The 15,840-nt window shown below is 41.7% G+C and overlaps 1 protein-coding gene across 2 annotated transcripts in view; it reads right to left on the reverse strand.

Moving 5' to 3' along the window:
• LOC107051909 (urea transporter 2-like) overlaps window positions 1-15,840 on the reverse strand; it is a 288,833-nt gene that overhangs the window by 108,429 nt on the left and 164,564 nt on the right. For both annotated transcript variants that reach the window (XM_015277424.4, XM_040656169.2), the window contains exon 3: window positions 3,876-3,981. The gene's annotated coding sequence lies outside the window, so the exon portion shown is untranslated. The remainder of the gene's footprint in view (window positions 1-3,875; window positions 3,982-15,840) is intronic.

The following is a 15,840-nucleotide window of genomic DNA, read 5'->3' on the forward strand; positions in this document are numbered from 1 at the left end:
AGGAACACAGAACGCCAGCATTGTTCCTATCACATAGTCATGAAATTTCATGTGTAGGAAAGGGAGAGCCTTTCGCAGGCAAGGAATGTGGGGACGTGGGAGAGGTCTCCATGGGTGAGTAGTTACTCCCCCTGGGCTACACGTCCTGCTGAGACAAACTGTTCCTACTTGTTTCAGGACATGCATTGATCTCTGTGTAAAGAGAAGTGAGTAAATGGCCAGAGAGGGGTGGCTACTTTACTAAGAGCTTAACATGAATTTAGATCTATCCTAGTCTAGACAAGCAAACAAATCTACCAAACTTGTTGTTGGTGTTCTTGCATATTTTACTCTCCCTGATTACATAAGACCCTTATTCATCTGCTGCTTCTGACACATCCTGCTTCTGGATACTTTACCCCTATTCTTCCCATGCTGGCAGTAGTCAGCAAAACTTACCTCAAGGGGTAAGCTGCACCACCACAGCATTATTACCTTTATGGCTGTTACTTGCCATATGTACATATATTCCATATACTTTGTGTCAGGACCTTTAATGTTGAAGCTCACAAGCCTTTCCTATATGCATGTTCCCATTTCAGTAGGATCTGACAGCAGCCCTACACCTGTGTGCAAAATCAGGATGAGTCAAATATCAATGCTGCATCCCTGTTTGCTTTTCTTTGAGAGTGCAACGAACAAACAAATGAACAAATAAATAAACCCCCCCAAAACAAAAACAACAACAATAAAAAATTAAAAATAATAAAATAAAAAAGAAAGAAAAAACTCCCACTCGTTCTGCTTACCTGGGCAAGGATGAGATGAAGAGGTAATTTGTCTACTGTACAGATATTTTTGTAGGGAGAAGTACCTAGTCAGAAAAGGGCTCTTTAAACAGATGGAGGGAGGCATGAGGAGGACCACTGTGATTGAGAATAAGATTAACTTTTTGCTGTTAAAGAAAGCCATGGGGTATCTGCTTCTCAGTACTTGCAAATCACGGCTAAGAGTCTCTCTGGAAGACAATTTTCTCTAGACATCAGTCACTGGGATCAATTCTGGGGATAAATGCGTGAAAATTAACAACCTGTGACACAGGCAATCTAAGATTCTTTGGCCTTAAAATCCCTGAATCTTAGGGATAGTGAAGAGCAGAGCTCTGTATAACAATGGATATATAAGCAGAGTGCAAATACTGGAAGGGCAGAGCAATTAGATCCAAGAACCTAGGGCAAGGAGTTCCACATCATTCACTTTTTGCACCTAAAGGTCAGCTGGATGTTAAGTAGATGTTCTGGGATCACCAGTGTGGCACAAAGCCTTTGTACACAGAGTGGATGCATGTAAGCCTTATTGCTTTACTCTGCTCCCTTTATGATCTCTCCTTTCTGTGCTTTGAGCTCTGGGGAAGGAACATATGCTGCCCAAGGAGGAATTACATTAAGAAAGGACAAGGTGCTGTAGTTCAGGGAGTTGTAGCACTGATAACTCCCTTTCAGCTCAGTTTGTGTCTTTCAGTGCTTTTGTCATGAGGATATGGCATTTTATGTGCAGAAGAAACTATTTTACCATGCCATCTCTCAGCTCGTGCTTTATTGCACATATTGATATTTTACGACATAGGTGTTTTATTGTTGAATTTTCTGCTGGTCTGTTAGCCTCAGCAATGATTTCTAGCCTGCTTGTTTCTTTTTCTACTTATTTTAAGGAAAGCTAACAAGTTTCACAAGAATTGTGTGTCGTAGGAAGGTATCGTAGCTAATTCAAAGATGTAAATTGCAGAAGGAGCAAACCTCATCACATGAATTGAAGCTCAAAAGAAGAGATGCACTACCTGAAATATGTTCTCATTGTGACAGAGGTGTCTACAGAAAGAACTACGGCACTGAGCAATGTGCACAGGCAACACCTTGCAAGACTGTACCCACCCCATGAGACTGCAGAGGATGAACTCAATGGGGTGAGAGCTGTAGCTATAAGACAATAATAAAAACCATTCACTGGGTTTTTGAAGAAGCACAGGTAAACAGTTGTGTTTTAGGAGACTGAAGCATAGAGCAAGGTGATTTGGTGCTCCTGAGGTCTCTCAGTAGACAAGTAGAAAGTCACAAACAGGAGAAGGTTTATCACAGCAGATGCTTTACAGAACAAATGATGTCTCCTGCAGTGCCTATCAGAACTCTTATCAGACCACCATGGTGCAGTCACTAAACATGAGATGTTTCATACTCACATTCCCCTTTTGTTTAAAAAATGTATCCTGAAAGTCTTTTTGATCCCCAGTTTTGATGTAGAACCTGGATTTTGAGATGTGATACATCAAAATTATAAGTACACAAGAGAGGGAAGTCACTTGCCTACAATACTGGACAATTTTTTTTTTCTTTTTTTAGTTTGAATACTGGGGACTCTTATTCCTTAAGCATTAGATTTCTGATTTGAAACCTAGTGCTCCTTTATTACTCACAATGAAGGCCAAGAAAAGTGTATGACAGAAATTCCTTCCCCATCCATCACCATAGGTTCAGCTTCCAGGAACACCGTCACTTCCAGAACCAACTGCTCAGAGCCTGAATGCAGAGACCAAACCCAACTCCAACACATCTTCCAGCTATTCTCAGACATGGAGATGTGCGCAACCCAAAGCTGACTTCCCTACAGCATGATTCCCCTGTCAGCAGTTTCTCACACACTAAAGAGTCTTAGAATGGTAAGTTATGACAGTACCACCTCCTAAAACATGTCATAGTATTGTGTTACTTGACTTCATGCTGCATGTTTTCCACTCATACAAGAAAGCATTCATACAGACTTGCCAAAGTAGCAGCAAAATCCCCTACTATTGTGCTTCAGACATTGACCAACACTAGATATACTCCAGATGGTATAAAATAATCTTCACAGACCTTGGAGGCACTGCTGAGGTATAATACCAGCTGATACCAGCTGTTGATTAACTAAACCTTGTAATTTTTATTTTTTTTAAATCAGACCAGCTGCAGAGCTTACTGTCACATGACATAAACAATTGTCTAATCTGTAAATTTTCCTCTTTATCAGGCACTTGTCTCAATATGGATCTGTGATGATACAAATTAATTATATCTTACATTAGGATATTTGCTCTTTTTCTGTTTAATACAGAAGATCTCAGAAGGCTCTGTAAGGTGTAAATGAATAATTTCATTTAGACATATCATTCTGGTGTGTATATTTGTGAGAGGTCACTTATTTGTTCAGTAAAATCAAGAAATACCATCATCTATCTGAATTTTTACCTTTAAAAGCAGCATAATATATGCCAAATCAGAGATATAACTCATCTGTCTTTAATAGCTTTCTTTGTGCCATATAACTGCACAGCAGCTGCTTTGTCAAATGACCAAGAAATTAGAGTTTGCCAAAACAGTGGTTTTCATCAGCTTATGACCTTAAGATAACATTTACATTTCAGAAGATGCTGTTCCAATCAGGACAGAATTGCAGAGCAAACTCACATATCTGGATACTCACGGAAGCATCTGACAGAAAAGCTAATAAATGCACTAGATTAGTACAGTTTTATTTTCCATAAATCTGGGACATGTTCAGCAATGTCAAACTTGTCCCTGTGTCATTACATGAATAAATAAACCCAGGCTTGCTCTGAAGCTCGGAAGTGAGGTGGAATTCATTTAACTCATTACCATTTAAATGACAGATGGACAAGGTAAACTCTTTTCTTTTGAGGCAGTGGATGGACCATGTAGGGACTAGAACTCTGGTGTAGCATAGATGTGGGCTCTCAGCTTTAAATGATTGGATTCAGATGTTTCCAAGAAAATTATTTGCTCCAAAAGGGCTCTTTGGTTACTAACAGGTATAGCAATCATATTTAAAATGCTTTTACTCACAGCAAGGCTCCTACAGCTTCAGTCGCATAGGATTTACTGGAGGGTTTATCCTTGGGCTGTTCTGTTGAGTGCAGAGAATTCAGGTGGTTGTTTTCAGACTGTTATGCTGCCAAGACATATAAAGTAAAAAACAACACGTTTAGAAGAGAAATATTTTAGTTTTGCCATTTTGGCTATTACTGATTTCCTACTTTTGAAGAAGAACATAATCTGCCTCTCCTAAATCACAGGGAAATTTAAACAGAAGAGAGGGGGTAGGTAGGGTTTGGATGTTTGTTTTGTGTAAAGGGGAGGTATATCTGCATCCACAAACAAGAGGGTAAGATCTTCACACATAGTTCAGACTGAGTGAGAAAATAGCATTCCAGCATTCTGTATGCTAATATAAGGAATAAAACGATTATTTGTATTTTTCTTAATACTTAAAAAAGAAAGGAGGGTAGGGAAGGTCCTAAAACCAGAAGACAGAATGAGGCATTTCACATGGATGAGACTTATGCCGCATAATACAAATGTTTTGCTTGATTTCTGTTTGCATTTTTCTGTAACCTTCAAGCTCAATGTAAAGTCACCAAAAGTTTCCTATGCACCCACAAGGCTCTTCTTACAAGTTTCCAGGGAGCTAACAGAGATTTACTGCTTCAAGTCAAAGGTATGGACAACTATGTGTACAGTGCTGTGACAGTATTTTGATCCCCATGCCGTATGTAAATGGTGTCTTGGGGAGCAGGATGGAGATAGGATAGGTCACATCTCATAACTCTTTAGAATGACTGTAATCACAGCGTCATAGAATCATAGAATGGTTTGGGTTGGAAGGGACCTCTAACGTCATCTAGTCCCAACTGCCTGCTATAGGCAGGGACACCTCCCTCTAGACCAGGTTGCTCACAGCCCCATCCCACCTGGCCATGAATGCTACCAGTGAGAGAACATCCACAACCTCTCTGGTCAACATTTTCCAGTGTTTCACCACCCTCATAGTAAATAATTTCTTTCTGATATCTAGCCTAAATCTACCCTCTTCCAGTTTAAAAACATTTCCCCTCATCCTGTTGCTACCTGCACTTACAAAAAGTTCCCCCCAGTTCCTCCCCAGCTTTTCTTCCTAACAGAAAATCATAGAGTCATAGAACCATAAATACTGGAAAATACCTCCTAGATCACTAAGTTTAACCCCAACCCCACCATACACAACATCTTCATCATGCCGTCAGTATCACATCTCCACAGTTCTTGAACACCACCATGGACAGTGACTCCAACACTTCCCTGGTAGCCTGTTCCAATTCATCATCATTCTCTCTGAGAAGAATTTTTCCTAACAGCCAACCTGAAATGATCTTTAATAAATTGTCATAAATAGATGTATTCTCAGTCCAGCCAGTGTCAGTGACCTTAGGACACTGCCAGCCCCTAGGAGAATACTCTTTGTCTTCATCTCTGAAGCTTGATGATGTTCTTAGTTTGGACATGCTCCAAAAAGATCTCAGATTTGAACATGCTCTGAGCTTCTTGGGGATGACACAGCTTCTGTTACCTCCCAGATGTCTCACCTGCCTTTTCCTGCAGCAAATGGGGACAACTCTTTCAGGACCGTAACTTCTAATGAGAAAATAGACCAGATGCTACCCATCCTAGCACCCTGCATTGCTGGACATCTGTGCAGCTCTGCCTCAAGCACATGTAGGATCCATGAACATAAAAGACATTATGCTAACCCATATAGCTTGGAACTTACTTTGAGCTCAAGGTTGAAGTATCTGCTTGCCCAGAGAGGAAGCCTATATGCTGGAACAGGAAGATATGTGGGTGTCATTGCCACTAATGTAGCTCTTGCAAAGTAAGTGGTGCTGGGATCCTTACCTCTTGGCCTACAAATATGACATATATGCAAGGTTTGCAGAATGCCTGGTATTTGTTTCAAATGGTTGAGCTTTCCAAAGTTGCTCCAGATGCCTAGAGATTTATGGAGCAGATTGGGACAACTGTAGATTTCTTTTTTGTTTGTTTGTTTTTTGTAGTTTATTTTTTACCCTGTGTAAAAAATACGAAGCTTTCTCATTTTAAACTTGAGAATATGAAAGATATTAAGGAAATCAGGGAGGTGAAAGAGTGATGTAGGACAGTGAAAACAAAAGGACAACCCTTTGTTTCCTTTCTTTCATGAAACAAGTAATGACAGCATGAGCAGGAGGAGGAATTAGAATGAAAAAGTGTGACTGACATCACCCTAGATACCAGGGGATGTTAGGTGAGCAGATGATTGTACCAGTGGATCTGCAGATGTTATTTTGGGAAATTGGATACTAATAGGGCACTAAAGGAGAACTGTTGGATGTGACTCATTGTCTCAGGTATGTTGAGTCTGTTGCCAGAAGCCAACTATCATATTTGTCCCCCTCTACTCAGCTCTTGTGAGGCCCCATCTGGACCACTGCATCCAGGTCTGGGGCCCCCAGTACACGAAGGACAAGGAGCTCTTAAAGCAGGTCCAGAGGAGGGCCACTAAGATGATCAGAGGGCTGGAGCACCTCTCCTGTGAGGAAAGGCTGAGGGAACTGGGCTTGTTTTGCTTGGAGAGGAGAAGGATCTGGGGAGACCTCATTGTGGCCTTCCAGTACTTGAGGGGAGCATGTAAACAGGAGGGGGAATGGCTGTTTACGAGGGTGGATAGGGATAGGACAAGGGGGAATGGTTTTAGACTGAGACAGGGGAGATTTAGGTTAGATATTAGGAAGAAGTTTTTTTCACCCAGAGGGTGGTGACGCACCGGAACAGGTTGCCCAAGGAGGTTGTGGATGCCCCATCCCTGGAGGCATTCAAGGCCAGGCTGGATGTGGCTCTGGGCAGCCTGGTCTGGTGGTGGGTGACCCTGCACATAGCAGGGAGGTTGAAAGTAGATGGTCATTGTGGTCCTTTTCAACCCAGGCCATTCTTTGATTCTATGATATTTGAAACCTAACACAGGAAAAAGGACCATAGCAGTAGGGGCGGTGGGTTAGGTTGGTGCCATGTGTCCTGCAGGGAGGAACCTAACAGAAGTATACAGGGGAAGGAGGGAAAGTCTTTTCATTTAGGAAAAGAAAATCATCTGGTCTGACCTGGTCCTGTCTCAGAGATGGACCCTATTTCAGACTCATCTAGACTGAGCCCCTGCTTCTTGTCATCAAAGGATCTGTAGCTGAAGAACGGAGGGAGCACAAAGAGGAAGGAGGGTAAAGACCTTTTCTTCTACAACACAAAAGAAAGAAAACACCTTTGTCCCATGGATTTCCTTTCAAAACAATGCAGTAGCTATTAGTCAAGCCATGTTGGGTTTGTATCCAAATAACATATCTGGTGCATAGAGAGCAATTCACTGAACAGGTAGTTAACAGGATTGGGGGATTTGTTTTTGAGTGAGATTACTTTATTTTAAGGAGCTAAACTGTTTAGATTACATTACTCCTCTGTCAGCTTTGCAGTTTTTCCCATGAATGCCTCTTTGTTTTAGGCTTGAACCTCATTCTCAGTGCTGTGTCCACATCTTGATTGATGTCGAGCCACTGTCAGTCCCTCTGTTTCCCCAGAGTTAGGCTTTACCTCACCTGCTGCAATAGGTTTGATTTTTCTTGGCTTGGGTAGTGCTGTTGGCCTTGGTTTCTTTTTAAATATGTTGTGCTAAAGGGAGGAATGGAAGTGAGTGGCAGGTCAACTAACAACACTGTGCCTTCCAGCACCTGGTGCTGGAGGATGATTTGATAATGACCTTTGTCACCTGTATGCCCATAGGTCTTCCTCCTGATTTCAGCAAGAAGCATTTACATGTCTCAGTTGTAAACTGAGGGTGGAAAATGGAAACAAAATGAAGTTTAGAGTTCTTTTCTTGTATACATGCCATCCACAGTAGTGAACAAATTTGTGATGTGGACAGTTCCTCCAGCCATAATATGTAGTTTCTTAACATATATTCACTAAAACCAAACCAAAGCAATAAAACAAGGTGAACACAAATAAAAGTAAAAAAACAAAATCCTTCTAAATTTCCTATGAATAGATGAATGGGTATCTAGACTGCTTAAATTTCAGCTTTGTTCCCTTGCATTTACCAGAGACCACAATCAAACTAGGATTACTCTAAGCAGCACGCAGAAAAAGTGACTGGATAGCACTTTACAAGCTGAAGTCTGGCAACGCTTTTCAAACTAACATGAATGGATAGTGCTAGTTTTTTCTGCCAGTAGACCAGCATCTCACCACCAACCTCAGCAGTCACTCACAAGTGGATCAAATGGAGGCTGCTTGGAGAAAAAAAACAAACCTACATCCTGGGCCCAAAATAAAAGGCTTAAAACTGCTTTACTGCTTTGTCTAGGATGTCCCTTGTGCAAACTCACACCTAAACTCCAATCACAGCGTTGGAGCTTAACGACTGGGAAACCCTTCATACAACAGTACAGATTTAAGGGCAGTCATCAATTCCCAGTCATTGCAGATGGTGTGCTGGTGGTTTGGCATCATTTTGACGGCCCGAAATTACCCTCTGGCTCTCAGAATCATCCCTGTTGCCTAGAATGGCAAACCGCTTCTCCCTAATACACATGCTCAGCCTTGTGCTAATCCCAGAAGAGGTTATCACGTTTTTACTCTGAATTGAGTATGTGCAGTTACCAGAGAATGAATGGCACATCAGAAATGCACACTGTGTCTTAGTTCACAGCAATATGTTCACCTGCCCTTCTCTAGAATAACACTGGGGTATGTTGAAGGCAGATTTATGTTACGACATATAGAAGCTGCTCCAATGATAAATTTACAAGGGATTTGTCTCATTTATTGTAAAATATATAATATATATATATAAGCTTTCTAATTTAGAGCTTTGCAAACTCCTCTGATGTGTTCATCTTTTAAGTAAATCATAAACATGTTGCACCCCAGATTATGTGGGTTTTCTTCTGGCGATACAGGATAACACTTCTTGGCTTTCCCATTCTGGTGGAGGAAGGGAAGAAAGGCCTTGTAAAAGAATCAGATCTGCTCTGGAAATGACTGAGAGCTGTTAAACACAGAGCCTTGCAAAGCCATTTTTAGACCTCTGCTTTTTATATATAGCCCTTGCCACCAGCACCTGCTCTACCAATAATGTGTCATCTGTGAGATGTCACTCACTGACACTGAGTGTCACGTACAGAAGAAGGCCAAGCATTTGCCAAGCAGAGTGTGTTCTTCAGAGGAAGGAATATAGCCACAGATTATATGACCTGGATAACTTTTGACAGCATTATGCCTCCGTACATGTTTGCTCAGCACCTTATGCATTGAAGCTCCCTTAGTCTGGAGCCACAGGACATTACTGTAACCCAAGTATTATTTATGTTGGCAACAGAGACAGATCATGGGTGAAGGAAGAGAAAAAGCAGCACTGCTAGTGGATGAATTTGCACGTTACCACTTTTATAACATTGAACAACTGAACAGAGACGCAACGGAGAGATTTTGTCTCAGGAGCGTTTGTTTTCATAGAGATCTTTGATTTGCAGAGTTTATACTTATTTTTATGCATTTTTGTGGCTTGCATTTTCTCTATTTTGCATGACCACAGTGAGTGGTGGAAGGAGAACTGGGAGGAGGCAGAATCACAGTTTGTGTACCTAGCAGGGCACTCATTGGTACTGAAGTGACATATGCTTCCCTCTTTAACCCCTCAACTCTTTCATTTCACTAGTGGAGACAGAACTGGACCTGGACCTCATTGCTTGGGATTGCCTAGGGCAGGCTTGATATATCAGACAGAATCATAGAATCATTAAGGTTGGATCATCAAGTCCATCAACCCACTCCCACCATGCCAGCTGACCACATCCCCATGTACCACATCTCCACAGCTCTTGAACACCTTCATGGACTGTGATTCTACCACATTCCCTGGGCAGCCTGTGCCAATGTCTGACTGCTCTTTCTGGGAAGAAATGTTTCTGAATATCCAATCTGACTCTTCCCCAGCTCAACGTGAGGCCATCACCTCTTATCCTCTCTTTGCTACCTGGGAACAGAGGCCAAACCCAGCCTTGCCATAACCTCCTTTCAGGGATAATAGAGAGTAATAAGGTTTCCCCTGAGCCTCCTCTGCTCCAGATAGAACAATCCCAGCTCCCTCAGCTGCTCCCCATAGACCTGTGCTTCAGAAACTTCACAGCTTTGTTGCCCTTCTCTGGACACATCCCAAGGCCTGCCCCACTGTTACCTGTCCCAGCTCTGCTGAGATGCACCAGGAAGACTGCTAGGGCTCAGAGTGAGAATCCCAGATCTGGTCTGGAAATTCCTGTGCTGCATTCACTGTGGGTCTTTGCTAGCTGTACTGTTGTTGAACACCATGAATAGTACTGATGCGGGTGTGTGCATGGAGAAGGCAATGAATCTTGATGTTCTTATTGCTGAAATAACTGCCTGAACACATCACCACCATTTACCTCAGTTAGACCCTTGCTGGACATAGGGATATTAAAGACACTGCCTTCCACACCCTGCTTCTGTAAGGCACAGTCGGGGCTCTCACTGCTTTTCAAAAAAGCCAGCTGAGCTGAGCTGTGGTCAAGCAGACTACTTTCTCTCTTTTACTCTCTCTCATATCCCTTCCAAGCACCTGCAGTGGCTTTCAGAACACATTCACTCTCTCTCTTTCGCTTGCTGCATATACGTTAAAATTTCCCAGCAGATGTATTGCATGAAGGCATTAAATTCCCATCCTTCCCACCTCGCTCTCAGCACGATGACTCCACATTCAGAGAAACACTGATTTTATTATAGCAGAGCTGAGTATTTAAACTTCATTCTCAGATTCATTTGCCGAAAAACAGAAGACGTTAAAAATATTGTTGATAGGGAAGCAGTGAGTGTAACCTCCAAATCTCCCCTGCTCAGATCAGATGTAGCTTTCCTGCTGCAATCATTCCTCTCTGCCCCTCTTCCCCTCCCCTCTGTCTTTTTGGAGATGTATTTCTCTGTGTCTGTGATTCTGCAGTGGCAGAAAGGGGTCAATCTATCTGTAAAAGATGGACTCAGCCAAGCTTTTCTAGCTCTTTCCTGCTGATGGCAATTATCCGGAGGTTGGCAGCGGTCCCAGAAACCTGCAGTTCCTGCAGTCCTGCTGCTGTGGGCCTGCTCCACAAAGCCAGCATCCTAAGAGGATCACTTGGTGTGATGCCCAGGAAATGACAAACAGAAAAGGTCACACGTACTCCAAAAAGATATACTGCTCGGCAAATTTAATTGACATTGTGCAGCTTTTCAAAATGTCCCTGCAGACATTCCAGCATTTAACAGATGCAAGCCAAGAACAGCAAAATAACAGGGCTTTAGAAAAGAGGCAGAAAATAAATACATTCTGTCCCCCTAAAATAATTTTCTCATACCCTGGTAATATCCTTTTCACATGGTCTATCGGATCAGGGTAATTTTTTTTGCTACCCTTGGTCTGGCAAGTGAAACCTGCTCCCATCCCCCAGCTCCCTCCCTTCCTCATACTAGCTCTGCTGCTTTTTAAATCACTTATGTTTCATTACTCTGGGTAGCTATTCTTGTTGTTTTCCTTGCATGTCTTTCTGCTAAAATATCGTATGATGAACCAACTCCCTGCTTAGCCCAGTACTCTCCTGGGGCTTCATCATTGTGTCCCGTGTTATCTAGCCAGAGGGAAAAATGCTGGCTGCATCAATGGGTGCTTTCTTTAAAGAAAAGAAACTGGAGATCTGTGGAAATTTAAGAAGGTGTCTGATATCTAGCACTCTTAGTAAGAGCTGATGTGAAAGCAATGAGTAGCCAGAATGAATCTAGGGTGAGGGCAGTTGATCCTGCTTCAGCAGTGGGTGTACTCCTCAAGGGTTCAGATTTTCAGCTTTTATATTCCTTCTGTAAAGAACAAATTTAAAAAACCAATTTGTTCTTTTAGTTTTGTCTTTAATATCCCCCCAGTTAAATAGAAAACATCTGCAAAATTGAGCATTGGGTGAATAGTGAAGGTGAGGTAGGCTTGTGACGCAAAAGATTTGAATTCTTTGGCCACCTACACCCATGCAATCTACGATAAAAGCCACCACTTTCCCTCTAAAGCTAGGAACATGTAATTGCTGTTATTTAGACATGTAGGACAGCAAAGAAGCAAGGTTTGAGCCCATGGGGAGCCTTGAATCTTCACAACAGGAGTCCCAGTGTCAGCTGGAATGCTGCTGGGAAAAGTGATGAACATTTCAGAAGATTTCACAGGTTGCTATCTACATAAAGTGCCAAAATTGTCAACTTGGATTGATAGTATAAAATATTCAGTACATTAGACAAAATACTTCAGGACTGTATAAAGCAAATACAAAGATCTTTGTGGAGGCTTCTCTGGTTACTCTGTTTAGGAAGAATTATGTACCCTATCCAGAGTGAGCATATACGTGAGTAGCATCAGTGAAACCTGGTCACTTATTTGCCTGAATATGGCCAGACTTTGGACAAACAACTCTATGACTATAATTTCTACACAGAGTTGGTGGAACAAATCATTTTGATTTAGATGAAGAACGTCCAGGGATCTTACAGGGCGTGACAGCAACCTGTAGAAAACAATGGGGGACAACCAAAAATAGTTTTGCTTTGAAGAGCTGTGTTTGACAGAAAAAGGCATGAATAATACAGCATGAAGCTGGAGGTATCAAAGTGCTCCCTGAACAACACCTAGCTCAACCAGCCATAAAAGATAGGGAAACACAATGCTATTCATTTATCTATTTGTTTCTATTTCAGCAGGCAAAGCATGGTTATGGAAACTGTTGGGACCGTAGTTCAAGACACCCTGTCCACCTCTGTACATAAAAGCAGATTGTATGCACATAGAGGGGACTAGATAGTGCCAGACCCCTCTCAAGGCAACTTCGTCAACTTCAGTATTTGTGTGATGCAAAGGAGGATACAGTTGAGAAGACAGCACGATGCTGGACTATTTCAACATGGAGGTACCAACATCCACTTCCTGAACAAAAGCTGAACCTTATTATTTAATAGAAGTGTTACCCTGCAGCTAAAACACAGAGGGAAATGTGTCAGGATTCGTTTCTGCCTGAATCTGAACAGGGTTGATCCATCCTTCACCCTGCTCTGTCAGGGCAAAAGCTCAAAGTCAACAGCTATAAACCCCACCTCAGTGCTCACACCACCAAGTGTGGGAGAAGCATTATCCCTTCCTTTGAAATGTCCATCAGAAGGTGTTTCAGGACTAGCTCAGTCCCATTACAGGTTTCAACTCTGGCGAAGTTTCACTTGGTTTTGATCGTCAAGAAAAGTGTGAACAAACACACTTTAATTTACATGGTGTTAGAAAAGGATTTCGACTTCCTCTTGGACAAGACAGTTCTAGCTAAGAACAGTCTGTCAGAAATGGTTAACTTTCCGACTGAAAATGTTTCCAAGAAAGGGATTTTACTCCTGACAAAATCTCTGTGTAGTAAGTGACTCATAACCGTGCAATATTAATGGCTGGTTTCATAACACGCTCTCCTGTTACACTGGGCTTCACAGAAGCAACACAATAAAATTCAGAAGTTGATTTTCTCTGTACTGCGGAGTTCTGTCAACACAATTATATTGGTCAGGAGAGGCAAGAGGTGAGATCTTTGGCTGAAGAACAGCATCAAGAAAAGCCCAACTGTAGAAAATGCCACAGAATCCAGAACCGAGCTCTTGTCATATCACTGCCTTATTTCAGGTTGGGGTGAGCAGAGGAAAAAAAAATACATATTTTTCCTCAAATATCCTAACCTTTGGCTTTTGTTTCCCATAGGGAGGTTCTCTATAGCATCTTGAGACTTTAAACACAAAATGTTTTCTGAATTAAAGCTTGATTTAGCTCTTCTGTCTCCAAAAGCAAAAGCTCCAATGCTTTAGACCACAGGAAACTTGCCAGCTGTGTAAATATTAAGGCTTTTACAATATGCAGTTGAGCTGGTCTGCTTCCATCTGCTAAAACGGTAAATTTTCACATATGCTTGTTTTGACTGATACCCAGTCCTGAGTGCTTTGTAAGACAGTTACTCGTGTGGGCCTGGTAAAAAATATTCATCTCTTGCCAATTTGGTTTGTGAGCAGGAAGTGACAGGATGGGCCTTCATGACTTCAGTGGAGAGGGGTAGCGTTCATAAACCACTCTCTTGTTTTGTCAGCAAAGGGGATACTACGGCTTTTCTGGCCATGATGGAACAACTATTTGAAAAGGCTGAAGGATAGCACGTACATCCCGTTGAAGGTCTTTTAACCTAATGACAACTAATGCTCTGCAAGCCATTTCTGGGTTGATTTTCTTAATCTTGTGTTACGTCTTCCTGTTTTCCTCTCAAGCAACCAAGTACTTGGAAATCTTAGCAGATGAAAACACCAGGAAACATAGAAAATATTACTTTGAGGCCACTCCTTTCTTCTCATGGAACACACAGAACTAGAATAACAAAAATTTCTAAGAATAAATCCCAGTGGTTTACTAATGTGAAATATTGTCAGCGGCAAGACTCTGTAGTCTCAGGAGAAGAACACCATTTAATTAAAACCTCTTATTTTAATTTCAAAATCGTATCATTCTTTATTTCAGTCTTTGGCTAGGATAAAAGAAAAAGCATAAACTGAATTATGGCCAAGTATGACAGATGCGCCTTACTATTACACAACTGTTTAGGAGGGAGCTGTGGAACCCTGCAGTAATTTTGGTTGGACGGAAGTTCTGGAGGTCACCAAGTCCAACCTTCCCTCAGAACAGGAAGTACTGAATAATCCTATTTCCAATCAAACCTGTGGGGAAATAAAGGGCAGGCAGAAGGTCATGATCTGATTTCCAGACAGCCTGCCTGCCATGAATTTTATTCTCCCAGTTTTCAGGGCAGGGCCTGAACAGCTTCCAGGGAGAACCAGCAACATCAGCAAAGTCCACAGCAGACTTCACATCTCCAGATTTCCTGTCATTTTAAGATAAAAGTTTTGGAAGGAGTTGAGGTATTTTTCCTTTTTTTCTTTTTTTTAATTTTGTTTAAAGTATTTTTTGAAAGATCTGATCAATATCCTCTTTTCTTGTTTCTGAGAGCACAGAAGTAAGTCTAGGTGCTAGCATCATACCTAAGGATGAGCATATATTTTTAGATAATAGTTTTATATTGTATCCCTAGTAAAGGGAGAACTTGGAACTACCCATTCTTTCTGATGAATAACTTGCTGCCCTTGAGCATGAGATGCTATGCCCTCAGTCATCACATTCTCAGCTCAGTTATTTAAAATATGGTTGTAGTTTCACTAAAGACAAGAAAGGTCAGGATTTTGGTATTATGTTTTGCTTGAAAGACTCAGACATTCCACACTGCACAGAGCTTTCTAAAATATTTCTGGGATTTCTGTCAGTTTTGATTTATAACAACATATGTCAGATTTAATTACACCATCACCCCATCCATTCATCACCCATGTTGCTCTCTGCAATGCTCTTCACCAAATCTCCAAGGGATGTAATGACCTGAACTTGTTTCAGCAGTGACAACAGGATTAGATGTCCCCATACCATCAGGATTTGCAGATCAGTGACCCCAGTAGAACTGGGAGCTATGGTCGGACTGAACAAAGGAGAGTAAAGAGGAGATTCTGGGGATGCCCTTGCCCAAGCTTGCTCCATAACCAGCCTCGCTGTTATCAATCACTTCTGTGGGGACTTGAAACAGATCTACATTGTGAACACACACTTTCTATGTAAACGTTGTTCACCCTTAGCATCTCTGAGCTCTATTATGAGGGTGAAGCAAGTTCACTGAGTACAGTATTGGCCTAAAGATCCTTGTACCATGGTTAATTCTCCGGTGTAAACAATTCCTGGAATCCTCAGCATGGTTTTGTAAGACAAAAATAACATGAAATCAAAAACAAAAACCCTGAAACATTTCTGTCTCTGACTTACCAATAAGGAGGTTTT

The sequence above is a fragment of the Gallus gallus genome, chromosome Z (genome assembly GCF_016699485.2).
Source record: "Gallus gallus isolate bGalGal1 chromosome Z, bGalGal1.mat.broiler.GRCg7b, whole genome shotgun sequence".
NCBI lineage: Eukaryota > Metazoa > Chordata > Aves > Galliformes > Phasianidae > Gallus > Gallus gallus.